The sequence below is a fragment of the Adiantum capillus-veneris genome, chromosome 18 (assembly GCF_014529385.1).
Source record: "Adiantum capillus-veneris isolate H3 chromosome 18, ASM1452938v2, whole genome shotgun sequence".
NCBI classification, from domain to species: Eukaryota; Viridiplantae; Streptophyta; class Polypodiopsida; order Polypodiales; family Pteridaceae; genus Adiantum; species Adiantum capillus-veneris.
Window position 1 is genome coordinate 69,143,805 of NC_140948.1, and position 17,518 is coordinate 69,161,322.

A 17,518-nucleotide genomic window follows, 5' to 3' on the forward strand; every position below is an offset into this window, starting at 1 on the left:
GCCTTCTGTAACATTTATGCTCTAGTAACTTGTGTGTAGAGGAAAATAACATGAACATAGTGAGCATTTCATTAGAGTAGATTCCTAATGAGAATAACAAGAGTGTTTGGGTGGAGAGAGCAACAAAAAGTATAACACCTAGTTAGATAGCATGAACAATACTTCAAAAGAGAGAGAAATTAATCAATTGACAATAGTTGAGGATCGGATTTGCATGGAGCCGGTCCCCCCTCCAAAAGGCTTTGTATTATGGTTTCTCCCATCAAGAGAGAAATTTTACAATACAATTCTTTGTGTTCCTTCAAGACTAGCTAGTGCAATGAAGATGGAAACTTCATGCACTAAGAAAAACAATTATCAAACACAACATCAATTCCCTCACGGTCTCAGACCCAAGACCTCACACACCTTCGAAGATGGTGAGAGCTAGCGGGGTATGAGAGTAGATTGAGAGAAAGAAGGAGTATTCTTATGAGAAAGATGTACAACTCCTCACATAATCACTCATATTAGCATAGCTTAACTTAGTAACTAGCATGGTAGAGGAGATGAGCATGAATTGAAGCTTGGCTCTTGGCTGGATTTTCATCACAAAGCCAAGAGTTGTTGATGTAGGCCTCCCTTTTCACAAGCTTGGAGTAGGTGCTAAGCTTTCCATTAAAGCTTGAAAAGGAGAGAGAGAGAGTCTTATTTTCTTCACACATGAAATTGTGTGAGTGTGTGTGTGATAATGCCTCGCAAAAATCAGCCCCCTCTCTCTCTTGGTCTACCCCCCTTGCTAATTGCTCATGCTATAGCCCTATTGGAACTCCCCAGGCCTAGCCAATGGAAATTAAGCAGCATAAGTGTGTTCCCCTTTCCCCTTTTGTGAGAGCTTTAGGTAATTAATAAATGCAAATAAACTCTCATTGGATCCCTTTGCCTCTTGTCCAATAGGAATCAGGAAAGCCATTGGGCTACTGAATGCTCATTGGTCCCCTTGGGAGACTGTCCAATAGTCTTCTAGAGAGATTATTCCCTATTGGTTCTTTATTAAGTGTTTTTGAATTAATTAAACTAGATTTACTCTAGCATAATTCTCATTGGTCCACCTCCATGGCCATCCAATAGGATTTGAGTACACCTTGTGGGCATCTGGCCTAGGGATCTGACATGTGTCCCTCTTTCCCCTTGTGTACAAATGAAGCTTGTGAGTGTGTGTGGGTGTTTCTCTCTCATCCCCTACTTCTTGGTCTCACCCCCTCCTATGTAGGGACTTGTAAAGACTTTGTACACACACACAAAGCATCCAAATTTCCTAAGCTTTGACCTTTGGACACAACCTTTTAATTTTGGAACCTTAGCATTTTGGAAGTATTAATGGGATGAACCTTAAGGTCTTTTAATCCCATTGTTGCACATTTCTCTTTTGCAGATGCCCCCCCTTTTGGATCCCTATTTTCCCTCCTTTGGATCCATGTTGTGGCCGGTCTGCTAGCTTAACGAATATTCTAGCTTTTTCTCCCCTGGAACTTCCCCATATTAAATGATCAGTTTAACATGAGAAAATAATTTATGAGAATTACATATTATTATGACATTACCTCTCTCTTGAAATCATAGTCGTCCTCGACTATGGGGTAGAGAAGATAAAGCATATTCATCACTCCTTTTCCTAGTGGGTAGAGGGATCCCTATGTTACCCTACGACATCGTTCCGGAATGGATGACTAGTCCATTTGGTGCTTGAGAGCCTAAGCTTCCTCGAGCATGTCTGCACATTAGTCCTATCAATCTTCCATAGTTGAGTGACAAGCTCTACTTGGTGTTTGGGAGACGTCCTCTCCGCAAACTTGATCTAAGCATGCATACTACTTCGATTTTGTGCAAAATAAAGAAAAAGAGAGTCTTATAAGACAAAAAATTTGTTCATTTTTAACATTTGTACATTTGCTTACTCTAGGGAAGGTAAGCATTGACAAGGTTTAGTTTATCCTTTAATTGTATGCCTTGCATCCATCTAGCATCTTCAAAAGGATAATTCTTAAACTTAATAAGATATGGTCGGATAGTCTTACCACCTCTTAGTACCTTATCTTCATGTCGGATAATGGACTCGGGCTGCAACACCTCTTCTTGGTCCTCGATCTCCGGTGGGTCTTCAATAGCTGGTTCTTGAGGTGGCTCTCCTTTGTAAGGCTTTAGTAGGCTCACATGGAAAGCATTGTGTATGAGCCAATGGTTGGGCAACTTGAGTTGATAGGCCATCTCATTGATTGGCCTAAGAATTTGGAAGGGATCATAGTACCTTTTTGCTAACTTAGCATAGTACTTTTGGTGTCCCGTAGGATTCTTGCCCGTCATGTGCCTTAATTGAGACTTGGGAAATTTGAGTAAGACCCAATCAGTTTCTTGAAAGGCTTGGGCTCTTTTGTGCTTGTCAGTAGTAGCCTTTTGCCTTTGCTGTGAGATGGAGATAGCATCCTTAATCTTTTGGAAAGATTATTGTAGGTCTTGGCTATACTCATCTACAGTGAAGATCTTCCCGTGTACCTTAAGTAGCAAGGGACTTTTTGATCTTCCCTCTATTACCTCAAAAGGTGCTTTTCCCGTGGAAGTATGTACAATGTTATTGTAGGCATACTCCAGTAAGGGTAAGTACTTCTCCCATTGGGACCCTTGAACTACTTCCGTTACATAGGCTGTTAGTAGATCAAGAAATTTTAGGTTATCTATTTCACTTTGGCCATCCGTTTGCGAGTGATAGGCCGAAGAAAAATGTAGCCTTGTCCTTAAATTCTCAAAGAGACCGTTCTAGAAGTTACTGGTCATTCTAGGATCTCTGTTCGACACTATGGACATTGGGAAGCCATGGTACTTGAAGATTTGTGAAATGATTGGCCATGGTGAATTAGGGATTGGCAAAGGTTGAAGCAATCCAAGTTGCTTCCCTCTATCAAACTTTGTCTTTTGGCATACCACACATTTAGAAACATACTCTTGTATGTTTCCTTTCATGGTAGGCCAATAGAAATATGTTTCAATCCCTTTAAACTAAATCCCTCTATGTCCCGCATAAGGAGGAGCATGAGGTTCATACATTACTTTCTCACATAGTGAGTTAGTAACGCATAGTCTATTGCCATAGAGAAGATAATCATCTTGTAGAGTAAATGGTTCCTCTTTCTTCCCTAATGCAAGGGCTGAAATCACATCTTTAAAATCGGAATCAATAGCATACTCATCTATCAATGAAGATAGATCATTGTGAGTTGCTATGGAAACCGCATTCACTCTCAGCCGTCTTGAGAGTGTATCGACTACTTGATTATGCTTGCCATTAATGTGAGCAATATGAAAATGAAATGCGAGAGAAAGTTTTCCCACCTCATTTGTTTGTCAGAGAGGTTGGTCTACGTCATGAAGTACTTAAGACTTTGGTGATCCGCTCGCAAAATGAAAGGAGTCCCCAATAAATAGTGCTTCCATGAGTCTAAAACAAGTAGAACTGTGAGGAGTTCCTTTTCATATATGCCTAAAGCTTGCTCAACAGGGCTGAGCCTTTGAATTTCATAGCCTATGGTGTGCCCTTTTTGGAGCAAAACAGCTCCAAGGCAATCACCACAAGCATCACATTGGACCTCAAATGGCTTTGAGAGATCCGGTAGTTTAAGCACGCGTTGAGAGATAAGCTTTTCAAAAGCATTATTCTCCTTGGCAGACCATGTGTACCTAATGTTTTTCTTTGTTAGGTCATGTAATGGTCCTGCTATTAGTGAGAACTTTTCTATGAAGTGTCTATAGTATGCACACATACCTATAAAGTTCTCATGAAGATTCCTTGGTTTAGGCCATCCTTTTATTACCTCTAACTTTGATGGATCCATTTGGATGCCATCTTGAGAGATAATGTGACCTAAGTATTGAATCTCTTGTAAGAAAAATTCACTTTTCTTTCGATTAACATAATTTTTTTTTCTCTTAGAACTTGAAATATTACCTGGAGGTCTTGCTTGTGTTTGTCTAATGAATTAGAGTAGATGATGATATCATCAAAGAACACTTCACCTGAATAGCTTCTCCATCAAGAGGTTGAATGTGGCTAGTGCATTGTTCAAGCCAAAAGGCATGATAATGTATTCGTAAAGACAAAACGTAGTGCAAAATGCGGTCTTTACAATGTCTTGATCAACTATCCCTATTTGATGATAGCCGCTTTTTAGGTCAATCCTACTGAAGTAGGTGGACCCTTGTAGCTTATAAATAGGTCTTCTACCCGTCAAACGGGAAACCTATTCTTGATAGTGATCCTATTTAGTGCTCTATAGTCGACACATACAACATGTGCCATCTTTCTTTTGCACTAGTAGCACAGGAGAACAAAATGGAGATGAGCTAGGCCTAACCATGCCCTTCTCAACTAACTCATGCACTTGCCACATAATCTCCTTTTGTTGAGCTTGAGAAACTCTATAAGGAGGTTTGTTAGGCGGTGAACTTCCTGGAAGAAGTTCAATTGCATGGTCATCACTAGCTCGTTTAGGAGGTATCTCACAAGGGATGTCATCAATAAAGACATCTTGAAACCCCTTAGAAAAATTGGATAACTCTAATTCCTTTTGATTGTGAAGGTTTTCTTTTGCTAGAACATTAGGTTCATTTTAAGAATCTTTAACAAAAATCATGTACACGGAAATAGTCTCTTTATTGACTTGTTGAAAGCTTGTGTATGTACAATGGGTATAGTGTTACCCATTTCCTTAGCATCTGTATACATACCTTTTTCCCTGAACTTAAAGGAGATTCTCCTTTAGGGAATTTAACATTGGCAGCCATGCGATCAAACCATGGTGCCCCTAGGATTACATCCTTATGCTTGAGAGGAGAGATAAAGAAGTCCTGTTTGTCCACATAGCTTTGGACAAGGAGCCTCAATTTCTTGATAAACACTAGAATGGTAACCTAACAGGACATAAAAGTGTCCTTTCACGGTTTTGGAAAAAAATTCCAAAACCTTAGTAGATCCACTCATTTTAAAAAATCCTTTCATGAGCTTATAGTTCAATAACTACTACATATGGAAAAAATGAGAAACTTGTAATTTTTCTCATCCCTTGGTCACTACAAGCCTCCAAAGTTGATGGACCAGCGCACTTTGCCCAAAACAACAATTTCTTACAATTGATTGCATATAAATAAGAGTGGGGATTTTTGTAGGACATGAGATAAAATACCCTGTTAACTTCAATGGGTTGGTGACCAAAACATATGGTTGCTTTTACCTCACTAATTTTTTTTGGGCAAGAAAAATAGGTACAAAAAAGTTGCATTTTTTCCATTCTGCGGACCTATCATCAAAGTTTCTATAGTCACGCTCAATACAGATACTATATACATGTTTTCTTAGTTCCCTTTGGGCCTTTGGATTCAAAAGGAGCCATGGATCATGTCAAAAGGATAATGGATCTCTTAAAATTGGAACCTTGGGGGCAATGATAAAGTGCTAAATACAGCAAACATGAAAAAACTGGGTTTAGCATTATGACCTCTAGAAACCCATAGAAACTACTCAGTATCTAGCCAAGTTTGTAGTCTATGATTAGATATGGTTACTACCTACAAAATACACACAATTGGCCTAAGAAACTAGCAATATTGAGAAAGTTATACTTGGTACTCTAAAATGTATCGTATTCTTCAGCAATCGAAAAACTCAACCATCATCATATACTATGCTATATAGCATATTAGGTCCCCCAAAACTCAAGGAAGATTAGCTTTATGTTATACACAATCAAAATTGAATTTGGATATCAAGAAAGCCACCAAAAAAATCATAAAAGTGTTAATTTTGGCCAAAAAACAGGATTATGCAATTCTTGTAAATTGGTCATAACTTTCAATTTTAACACTTAGCTCTCCCTAGAAGCATCAAAACTTGTTGAGAACTATGAAGGCCTAACCTCTAGCCATCTAAACCTCACAAACATGAAGTTTAGAGTGGTATAGTTCCAAAAATTGAAAAAAAGCCAAAAACAGGACCCGTTTTTTCACACAGTTTAGGTTCAAAAATGTTGTGCAAGAGTAAGGTTAATGGTGAGATCGATACTCCAAAAAAAATTCTAAGTTTTTTTCAGCTCATAAGGCAACTTTGTGGATATATAGCACCTAGAAATTCATTTTCATACACTTCAAATAATTCAAGCAAAATGGTCACTTAATAGGACACAAAAGTGTCCAAGGACATAAAAGTGTCGTGTTACCATTCTAGTGTTAATTAAGGGAGTGACTGAAGCTTCTTGATCCTTGAAAGCACCTTCTGCGGGTAGGACATATTGCATCTCACAGGCTTGTATCCTAGCTTGGTGGCCAACTCTATAGATATTAAATTGTGACTAGAACCAGGGTCAAAGAGAATAAAAGCATCATGTTCTCTTACCTTTCCCCAAGCATGGCATAGAGGAGATCCTTTGTGGTGAATTTTCTTCTCTTGGATTTCGAACAAGGTAGATCTAGGAGGTTCATGGCGGTTTTCTTTTGGGGACAAGAGCGATACGCATGCCCTTGCTCACCCCACTTGAAACAACGGTTATCCTTGTGATAACGCTCAAGCTCTTCGAGAGAGAGCTTATTTTTGCCTTTATAAACTCCCTTCTCTTTAGCTTTGTTGGAGTTTCCCTTAGGAGACATTTGGACATTGTCCTTCCCCTTAGGCTCATTGGAACCCTTGTTTTCTGTGGGCTTAGAATTTCTTTTAGTCCCCCATTTGGAAATTGATTCGAGAGGCCACCATAGTATGGTGTATAACCACCGATATGGTGCGTGGCCTTTGGGAGTTAACATACTCCACCATTTCTTCAGTTAAGCCAGCACAAAATTTTTGCTTTTTCTCTCAAAAATCCAACTTCTTGAAGATAGTGTCTTTGAGTTGTAAATCCCAAAACTTGTCTACATATTTGTGAATGGATTCATAGGGAGAGAGCTTCAAACTTTTCCATTCGGTGAGTACTTTGTCTTTGGAATCGGTGGCCAAAAACTGCTTCATAATGGAAGCCCTTAAAGCTTTCCATGTTTGTGGAGCTTCACCACTGGCCCGTAGGCTAGACCACCATTACCTGGTGGACTTTTGAAAGTGCATAGCTACATGGCGTAGCTTAGAGGACTCCGTGAAGCCCTCATCTCCAAAGGCCGCATTGAATTGTTGGATAAAGGCCAAGACTTTGTTCGTAGCACCAAAAGTGGCATCATAGTTACGTAAGAAAAGAGATTCTCTTCCCTCCCTCTTTGAATTTCTTGAGCTTGGATGACCTCTTCCACGCGGCATAGGATTTCCTAGGGCCTCTTGTTTTTGATGGTTCAAAGGTTGCACCATCACTTTCTTCATAAGATGAAGAATTTGAGGAAGATGGAGAAGAGGGTGACCTCTTTCTCGCCTTTTTCTTTCCTTGATCTTCTTTGTCTTCACCATCACTTTCATAAGAGGAAGAGGATGAAGAAGATGGAGAAGCGGGTGTCCTCTTTCTCGCCTTTTTCTTCTCTTGATTTTTGTCATCCCTCTTTGAAGTATGGTGTGGAGAAGTATGCGATGGTCTTCTCCATTTTGGAGGTGATGGAGAGAGTTTAGCCCACCGTCTTCGTGGAGCCATCTCTGCCGAGGTGGCGGGAGACTCGCTTCTTTCTCGTTCCTTCGGTGGAGGCTCTTGAGTTCTCCTTTGAGAAGGAGATGCGTCATCAAGGAGCAAATTTCTGGGCCCTTCATATGGATCCTCTTCTTCTTCTCGAATCAGAGAGAGACCTCTTTTGAAAGTCTTGCAAGGAGGCTTCCTAGGTGTTCTCTCATCATGGTGGGGAGCTTGGAGAATTCCATGAGCACGAAGCTACCGTTGCACTTCACTTTGGAGGGATGCATTGCCCATGGCTTGTTGAAGCCTAGAAACAAAATAGTTAACAAGCATTGGGGCATCATTAGTAGCTTGTTCATTAGTAAAATCAAAGTTATCAACATTAATTTCACTCTCTTTCCTATTGTCAGCCACTCTAGCAACTTTTAGGTGTACTTTGGCACTTCAAGCCCTAGTTGCTACTCCTCTTTGCCCCTTTAGAAAAAGCACTCAATCTACTGTACCCATGGCTCGAATACCATTAATTGCAAGGAATAGAAGAGAGGGTCGCTCAACACCAAAACAACACCGACTCCTATCAAGATTCTAATAGCTCAATAGTGTTTAAGCCGTAGGACTCCACTATTAAGACCATAGCTCTTGAGACGGTGATTCCCGTTAACTGCACAAACGCAGGTGCATTGCAAGGTTGAAAAATCCCTATTCTACTTAATCACATGCAATTAATAGTACCAACCATTTATAGCTAGCTTAAGGACCTCCCTTCTTGAGCAAGAAAAGAGAAACCTTGTGCTCTGATACCAATGTAACATTTAATGGTCTAGTAACTTGTGTGTAGCGGAAAATAACATGAACATAGTGAGCATTTCATTAGAATAGATTCCTAATGAGAATAACAAGAGTGCTTGGGTGGAGAGAGCAACAAAAAGTATAACACCCAGTTAGATAGCATGAACAATACTTCAAAAGAGAGAGAAATTGAGAAATTTACAATAGTTGAGGACTGGATTTTCATGGAGCCAGTTCCCCCTCCAAAAGGCTTTGTATTATGGTTTCTCGCATCAAGAGAAACATTTTACAATACAATTCTTTGTGTTCCTTCAAGACTAGCTAGTGCAATGAAGATAAAAACCTCATGCACTAAGCAAAACACTTATCAAACACAGCATCAATTCCCTCACGGTCTCAGACCCAAGACCTCACACACCTTCGAAGCTGGTGAGAGCTAGCGGGGTATGAGAGTAGATTTAGAGGAAGAAGGAGTATTCTTACGAGAAAGATGTACAACTTCTCACATAATCACTCGTATTAGCATAGCTTAGCTTAGTAACTAGCATGGTAGAGGAGATGAGAATGCAATGAAGCTTGGCTCTTGGTTGGATTTGCATCACAAAGCCAAGAGTTGTTGATGTAGGCCTCCCTTCTCACAAGCTTGGAGTAGATGGTAAGCCTCCAAGCTTGGAGTAGATGGTAAGCTTTCCATTAAAGCTTGAGAAGGAGAGCGAGAGAGTATTCTTTGCATCACACATGAAATTGTGTGAGTGTGTGTGTGCTAATTCCTTGCAAAAATCAGCCCCCTCTCTCTCTTGGTCGACCTCCCTTGCTAATTGCTCATGCTATAGCCCTATTGGACCTCCCCAGGCCTAGCCAATGGAAATTAAGCAGCATAAGTGATAGCCTTCTGACATGTGTCCCCCTTTTCCCTTTTGTGAGAGCTTTAGGTAATAAATAAATGCAACTAAACTCTCATTGGATCCCTTTGCCTCCTGGCCAATAGGAATAAAGCAAGCCATTGGGCTGTTGAATGCTAATTGGTCCCCTTGGGAGACTGTCCAATAGTCTTCTAGAGAGCTTAATTCCTATTGGTTCTTTAATTAAGTGTTTTTAAATTAATTAAACTAGATTTACTCTAGCCTAATTCTCATCGGTCCACCTCCATGACCATCCACTAGGATTTGAGTACACTTTGTGGCCATCTGGCCTAGGGAGCTGACATGTGTCCCTCTTTCCCCTTGTGTACAAATGAAGCTTGTGAGTGTGTGTGGGTGTTTCTCTCTCATCCCTTACTTCTTGGGCTCACCCCTCCCTATGTAGGGACTTGTGAAGACTTTTGTACACACACACAAAGAATCCAAATTTCCTAAGCTTTGATCATTGGACAAAACCTTTGAATTTCGGAACCTTAGCATTTTGGAAGTCTTAATGGGCTGAACCTTAGGGTCTTTTAATCCCATTGATGCACATTGCTCTTTTGCAGATGGCCCCCCCTTTTGGATCCCTTTTTCCCCTCCTTGGGATCCCTACTGTGGCCGGTCTGCTAGCTTAAGCAATATTGTAGCTTTTTCTCCCGTAGCACTTTCCCATATCAAATGATCAGTTTAACATGAGAAAATCATTCAAGAGAATTAAATACTGATTATTATGACACCTTCAGTGTCATTTCTTGATTTGTCATCGCCATCACGTGATTTTTGGTCGTTCTTCTTTGTTGCTTTGGGCGTCAATGTCGAGCTTCTTTGGTTTTTCTTCTTATGTGTGCGTATGGCGTGCATGTTGGTGCGCATGTAACTATGTGCGTGCGCTCATGCATATAGTGTACGTATGTGTCTATATGTGTGTGTGTGTGTGTGTGTATGGAAAGAGAGAGAGCACTGAATTTTTGAATGAGAGAGAGATGGAGTGCGAGAGATACATAGAGAGAGAGAGAGAGAGAGAGAGAGAGAGAGAGAGAGAGAGAGAGAGAGAGAGAGAGAGAGAGAGAGAGAGAGAGAGAGAGAGAGAGATGAGGTCGAGAGAGAGTGTGTGTATGTGGTTTTGTGAGTGTACATGTGCTTGTGAGTATGTGTGTTTATGGTGAGAGAGAGAGAGAGAGAGAGAGAGAGAGAGAGAGAGAGAGAGAGAGAGAGAGAGAGAGAGAGAGAGAGAGAGAGAGAGAGAGAGTGAGGAGTGAACCCCAGAGAGAGATGAAGAGAGAGGGGGCTGAATGAGTGTGTGTGTGTGTGTGTATGGAAAATGAGAGAGAGAGAGAGAGAGAGAGAGAGAGACAGAGATGGATAGAGAGAGCTGAGAGTGGGAGAGTGAGTGTGCGGTGTGTAAGAGAGAGAGAGAGCTTGCCTTAGGGAGAGAGAGATGGCGTAGCGACACAGAACGAGAGAGAGAGAGAGAGAGAGAGAGAGAGAGAGAGAGAGAGAGAGAGAGAGAGAGAGAGAGAGAGAGAGAGAGAGAGAGAGAGAGAGAGATCTCATGGCCGCTTGGATAATGGAGGAGAGAGAGTGAGAGGGTGGCACCAAGCTAGGGAAGAGAGAGAGAGCAAGAGGGTGATAATGGAAGAGAGGGAGAGAGTGGTGCCAAGGGGGGGCGGCCCCTGTGGGTGCTAGGTCAAGGAAGGGGGGGTGGCATTAGTCTGCACAACAAGGAAAAAAATGTTTTTCATTTGTTCTTTTTATCATGCTTCCGCGAATGGGATTTGTTCCCACGGCCATGGCTCCGAAAGCCGGCCGTCAACGTTCACACGTAAAATTGAAGGCCTTCCAGCGACTCCACTATATGATTGCCAAGCACAAGAGATGTGGTAGCTGACAACGATGGATTTGAGTTTGATTGTGACATGATCCAAGAGCCACTACGGGACTTTCCATTGATGCTATATACCCTTCGAGCATATTTCGGCCTCGAGTGGAGAAGAGCGAGTTCTTTGCTTGGTAAGTCTAGGAGGGCACTTTTATTCTCGGTTTTTTCCATTGAATCAGTCCGCTAATGTGCGATTGAAAAGTCTGCTAATGTTTGTGCTTCTGTAAACAGGTGGTTGTTGGTACCTTCACAAAAGTTTGGAATGCAATTTTAGATAGTCTTGCAGGTTGTGTTGGCTTGGCAGCAAGGTGTGAGCGTCTACAGAAACATTGCATCAACATTGACCAGGACAAGAAATTATTTTTGGCACCTATTCAATCGGAGTGTTAGTGGCTTCCTACTAGTTTAGGATCGACTTATCATGTGAGCGAGGTATCACGTAGAGCATAGCCACCTTCACCCCTGTCTTCTTTACTATGTCGCCAAGAGTCGATTGTACCATCTGCTCCTCCTCTAAGTAGACCTTTAGCCATAGTTTTTGGTTGGCCAAGCTATAGATAACCGCTCTATCGGCCACTATTTCCCACACTGCCCATGGGGCCCCCACCTGCACACACTCGAGTAGTGCAGCCCCCACAAGATTTTCGGCCATCGGGAACCTAATTTTTGACTTGTATGATTGCTCCATATTAACTTGTTTCTATGTAATGGCACACTTGAACTTACTGGTGGGTCATACTATGTTTTAATTTTTACTCAATTTGTTATGTATTTGCTCTATGTTTTTTTTTATTTTTGTAACTGTGTTTAATTTCTGAAGGCAAGTCAATCAATGGTGGTTAATCTTTCAATGATTCTTTTTTCTTTGTGATGTTCTATTTGAGAATATTGCGGAGGGCACGATGTGAATGACCTTTGAAGCAAAGATGCTTGGGATTTTTTATAAATATTTAGAAGAACACTAGTTTCATTCATTCATTCATGCATAAGTCATGCTAATTCAGTATCTATTTTCTAAAGTTATTCCTTGACTTTTCTCTCATTTACATATTTACCATACCTAGGGGGAATCGCGGACAATGCTATCAATGTGTTCCAACACCCTGCGCGTATTGACCCCATTAACAATGTGCACGCCAATTACATTCTCAATAGTATATATTCTATTAATGCAGTATGCACAGCACAAAGTACACACAACTAAACGAACTCTCTCCCTGTAGTCAACGAGGACACAAGCTCTACATTCAATGCCATGCAAGACCTTAATTTCAATGCATTTACCATTTACCACTTTTTTAAACACACATACAACCATCAACAAAGCACACACATACCTTTGAGAGAGAGAGAGAGAGAGAGAGAGAGAGAGAGAGAGAGAGAGAGAGAGAGAATAAAGTTGAGAAGGAAGAAAGAATTTTCTTGGAATCTGCTTGCCGGATTCCAAAAAATCGCTCACCGGAAAATTATTCCCTACCAAGAACAATGTTTTCTTTCAACAACCCTCGAGTGACAATTTCATCTCAAATTCTTTTGCCCATTGTGGGAGGCATGTCTAACCTCACCATCCTATCTTATTGCAGTATTAGCGAGAACCACGATTAATTTGTCAAACCATGGGATGAAGATGACTCGACTAGTGCATAGAGGTTACAAGAGGTTGTGAATCTCTTGAAAAACAACTAACAATTGGCATCTAACTCAAGCTACACTCAAGTGACTGAAATCACCAAAAGCCAATCGCTCATCGACAAGAAAATCACATCCCTTACAGCATCAAATGACATCCAAACGTAATGAACTTCTAGGACAAGTTTATAAGACCTAGGCACACATGCCTATGGCCTCAAACCCCACTTTAGGTCAAGTTCCAAAATCGCGATTATTAACAGCAGTGGATTTTTGACCTAGTCGTTTTTGACCCAGAATGCATCTAAATGCTCAACAATGATGCCCAATACCCCGCCCATGCTTAGTTTTGGATTTAAAAGTGTAAATTTCTAGTTATGATAATATTAGGCCGCGGGTCGGTGACGCCAAAAGCTACGAAGTACTGTGAATGGCTTACGTCAATGTGTAGAGCTCTTACCTGCGGTTGCAATGCAACAAACACAATCGCAATGTGACAACCGGAGAGGGAGTCGGAAGCACGAGAAGGAGAGAAGTGAGCGCTGTTAGCTCACGTTGTATATTTCTTATCCAAAAACTTACAAAAATTGTCTTTTATACCTTAGCCAAGGTTTTTGAGTGGTCAAAACTAATAATTTGGAGTTCTAACAAAGCTGGGAATTGACTGGCTCTGATACAATCTAGAAGCTTGTAGCCCCGGCTCATTAATTACAAAGTTTACCAAGAAAATAGGAGTTACAATATTCTCGATTTATCAAAATAATAATTGTTTTACAAGGAGAACTCCGAAAAATGGTGTCCGCGTTAGCTTGCTGATAACATTCCCCCCCTCCTCGCTTGTGTCGTCCCTTGACATAGCTTTATGGGCTGAAGGCACTTGTAGAAATTGCATGGTGACTTGGTTTTTCAGTTCCACCGCTGAGTAGCCTACAAATCTAGATGTGTAATCATCGGCGCAAATATCTTCGTTCTCCAGGTGAAGAATCCAATGTAGAATGATTCTTCAAAGGCTAGCATATTATGCAAGGGCAGGAACATGCATCTGGCATAGAATCCGTAAAGGATTTCTTCTGAAGTTTGCCCACTCAGATCGTAACATAAGCCTTTGTTCCTTTCCAAGAATGAGAGCCATGGGGCTCCTGTTTGCTCAGGCTCATTGAAAACTTGTATGCATGTGAGTAGCATCATGCAGATCTTATATAACATTGCACAGGAAAGATCTGGCAGACTCTTGAAGAATGACATGGTGCGAGTTAGGGTTTTCACCATGTATTCCTCTATCGCTTGGCCTCTCTCTGGAGCTGGCAGCCTGGGGAAGTTGAGCCAAGTTGGCCTCTTCTTCTGCAGTGCTTCATGCTCTTGCCATGTCCTTACTCTGGGTACATGACAGAATGTTGGATCTTTGTAAGGCTGCAGGTGCTCTTGTGAACAGAATCAGGTATCTCGGATTCTTGTTCATCCATCTTAACCTCCACTTTGGGTGGTCTTTATCTGCACCATCTTCTTGCATATCCTTGTACAGTCTTTCTTTTACCTGTAAAAGTTCTACCTTGATGAGAGGGTACGGAAGGGATAATTGGTGTCATTGAGCATTGATTTGATTGGGAGTGAGTTGAGTGACGTTGACAGAGTGTAAAACTCTCAACTCCCAATCCATAGTGGCCTTCCACTGCTCATCTACCTCTAAGGTGATTTACTCCTTCACTGCGCCTTCTTCATTTTTTGACAGCTGGACCATTGGCACTGTATCTTCGTCTGTGATGTGGACCTGAAAATCTTCATCACCACTCGGCTCTACTGTGGACTGCGTCTCAAACTCAGCAAACGAGATTGAGGGTATGTCTATTTGGGGCGGCTCTGAAGTGCTTGCCTCTTCCTGCGTGTCTGGCTTTCCATCTCTGAGGAGCTGATTTATCCATTTGAGTTCTGTTATCTCCTTTAGGAGCTCCTCCTCTCTTTTGAACCCGCATCACTGCCAGGTCTCTGCGCTGTGATTGTTTGAGCTTTAATTCCAGTTCTAAATCCTTGTTTTTCTTTTCAAGTGCCTTGTACACTTCATCAGTTCCCTTGATCGAGGCCATGACTAGATTTTCTCTGATTTGCCACAAGAAAATGACATGATCATTGATTCTCTGTTCGGAATATTGCAGCAACATCTAACTGCACTTGAATTTTCTGAGCTGACATAGAGGTGGGAAGAAGTTCATTCGTGACTTCTATCAACTGCTCGTCTTTTACCTTGCAGGCATCATATAATTTGGTGAGGAGGTCACCTAACTCCTTCATTTCTTTTTGGTGTTTATCCCTGGCTATCTGATGCTGTTCTGCTTCTGCCTTCAACTATTTCACTTGCCTTTGGAGATCAGTGATGATAATTATCCTATCTTTGAACTCTCCTTGAAGAGCGTCAATGACCATTTCTAGTTCCTTGGCCTTTGTGTTGCGGTTTAAGGCTGCTGAGCAGAGTTTCTCCATCATGTCTTGCATCTACCTTGCATACTCGTTTACTTGTAAAATCACCTCATCATTTGACTGCCGCTCCTCTTGTCTTACTAGTTGGGATGTGCCTGCAGCCTCATTTGTTCCTTCTTGATGCGTCGTAATTGCTAGTGGTTCTGTGGAGGTAGATGGTCGTTCTTGTTCTTGGCCATCCTGAGGCTTTGATGCCTGAGCAGTTTCTAACTGAGTAGAAGTAGATGGTATGGTCTCAACTCTTACTGTCTCTTCAATTGTTGTCCTTTCTGCCTTCTCTGGCTCGGGCTCTCTCTCATGTGTCACTAGTGGTATGCTCTTTTTCTATATCTACTTCCTTATCAGTTTCTTCCGTCGGCTTTTGAGTTTCTTTTGCTGCCTGCTCCAGTTCTGGCTCGGATTCTTTTTCCTCATGTCCTTTGGTGTGGTCAGCTTTTTGTGTAGATTCTATTCGTTGGGTGGATAGTGAATCTTTTAATTTTCCAGTCTCTGTTGCTTCATTGGTACCTTGGCTTGGTGGTGATGGTGGTGGGCTAGGCATAGAATGGTCCAGTTGTTCCGGCGGTGGTGAGGTGAGTCGGGGAGATCCCTGGCTTTGCTCTTGAATAGCCGTTTCCTCAGCTTTCTTGGGGCCGCTTCTTCTGCCTCTTTCAGCTTTAGGGCTTCGGCCTCTTGGTACATTCTTTCTAAATAATTTGTTGGATTATCTACCTTTTTTCTTGTATGATTCTTTATCTGAGTTCCTTTCAGTATTGTGGGTACCCACTTTTCTGGATCCTTTCCTTCTGCTTGCCTACTGCACTGGTAAACCTGTTTTTCTTTTTCAAAACGTGCTTGTTTTTGAGTTGACTCCTCTTGGTGGGCGGCCACAGCTTTCCTCGTCATCTCTTCCCTCAGAGCTCTCTTTTCTTCGTTGTCAAAGCTCTCGCTGTCTGCTGTGCTGCTGTGGTGAGCTGTCATCTGATTCATCACTTGATTTAAAAGATCTTTTACCTGATCTAGTAGCTCTTGGAGAGGGTTGTGCTGCCAAGATCCATGTATTCTGATCAAGGGCAGGCGGTAGGTTGTCGGCCATGCCGATGGCATGATAGGCTATTCTTTTCAACACTTCTGGCGCACCCAAGTATGTGATATTACCCTCCTTCTTGGTGCCCTTCAATGTTGTCAAGACATACTGCGCACGGTCCACAAGCTGCCTTGTTGTTGACTTAAGAACCTGAGTGAAGGTGGTTGCCACTGCGTGATTTGGTGTCGTGTACCTTGGTGGCCTTTTTGCTAGAAAATGGAAGTGTTGATGGTACAAACGGGCTGGCTCTTCCACCTGTTTGTGGATAAGATCAGCAAATGTGGCCGCGATTGTTTTCTTGGTAAATGTGCCTGTGGTTTTCCTGTCTCTTGCCCTCATGTTCATTCCTTCAGTGGGCAGTCTGAGTGCCTCTGCCTCTATTCCTTTTGTGATTACTACCTCAACCTTGTTCCCTTGGGTGTCTGATATCTGGGCGGTTCCGTCTTCTTTGATTGTGGACAGAAGCTCGTAAGCTTTCTGAAAGTCCACTCCACAAGGCTCTTGTTCGTAGAAATGCTTGAGTCCCAACCTGCGGTTAGCCTCTTTGGTTTTTGGTTGCAAGGCCCTTGTTCGTAGAAATGCCTGAGCCCCAACTTGCGGTTAGCCTCTTTGGTTTCTGGCTTTGCAACTACACCATAGACCTCTTTATGCAGGAGTTGAAACTCCACCTGATGCCCTTCTTCACTCTTGAATCTGCCAGTGAAGACCGTAGTGTGGCGCTCTTCTTGTTTTCCTTTAGAAACATAGGATGCCTTTGCCGCTTTGACTGACTCGGGGTCTAGTTGATACAGGGGCAATTCTTGTAGTTTCTCTTTTTGGTTTAGCTTCTTCTTGGCCTTCTCCACTGCTTGCATTGCTCCTATTCAGTGAATGGAGTGCAAAGTTAGCAGATTTGTCGGATTATTCTTTGGAATGTCCTTTTAGACTGAAATGTTGATAATCTGATCCAATTTGCTTCAAATCAATTTTTGAACAAGCAAAGATGCATAAAATCATGCAAGGAACAAAACTCTATGGTCAAAACAAAAATTTGCAACCAAAGTAAATAATCGTGATTATTTACAACTGAGGAGAGTTTTCAACTTTTTGCAAACTTGGATTTATAGGCTTGAAGTACATACCGAATACATGCTCTAAGGGAAATATGGGCTCATTTGGATGCACAGGTTGAAATGGTACC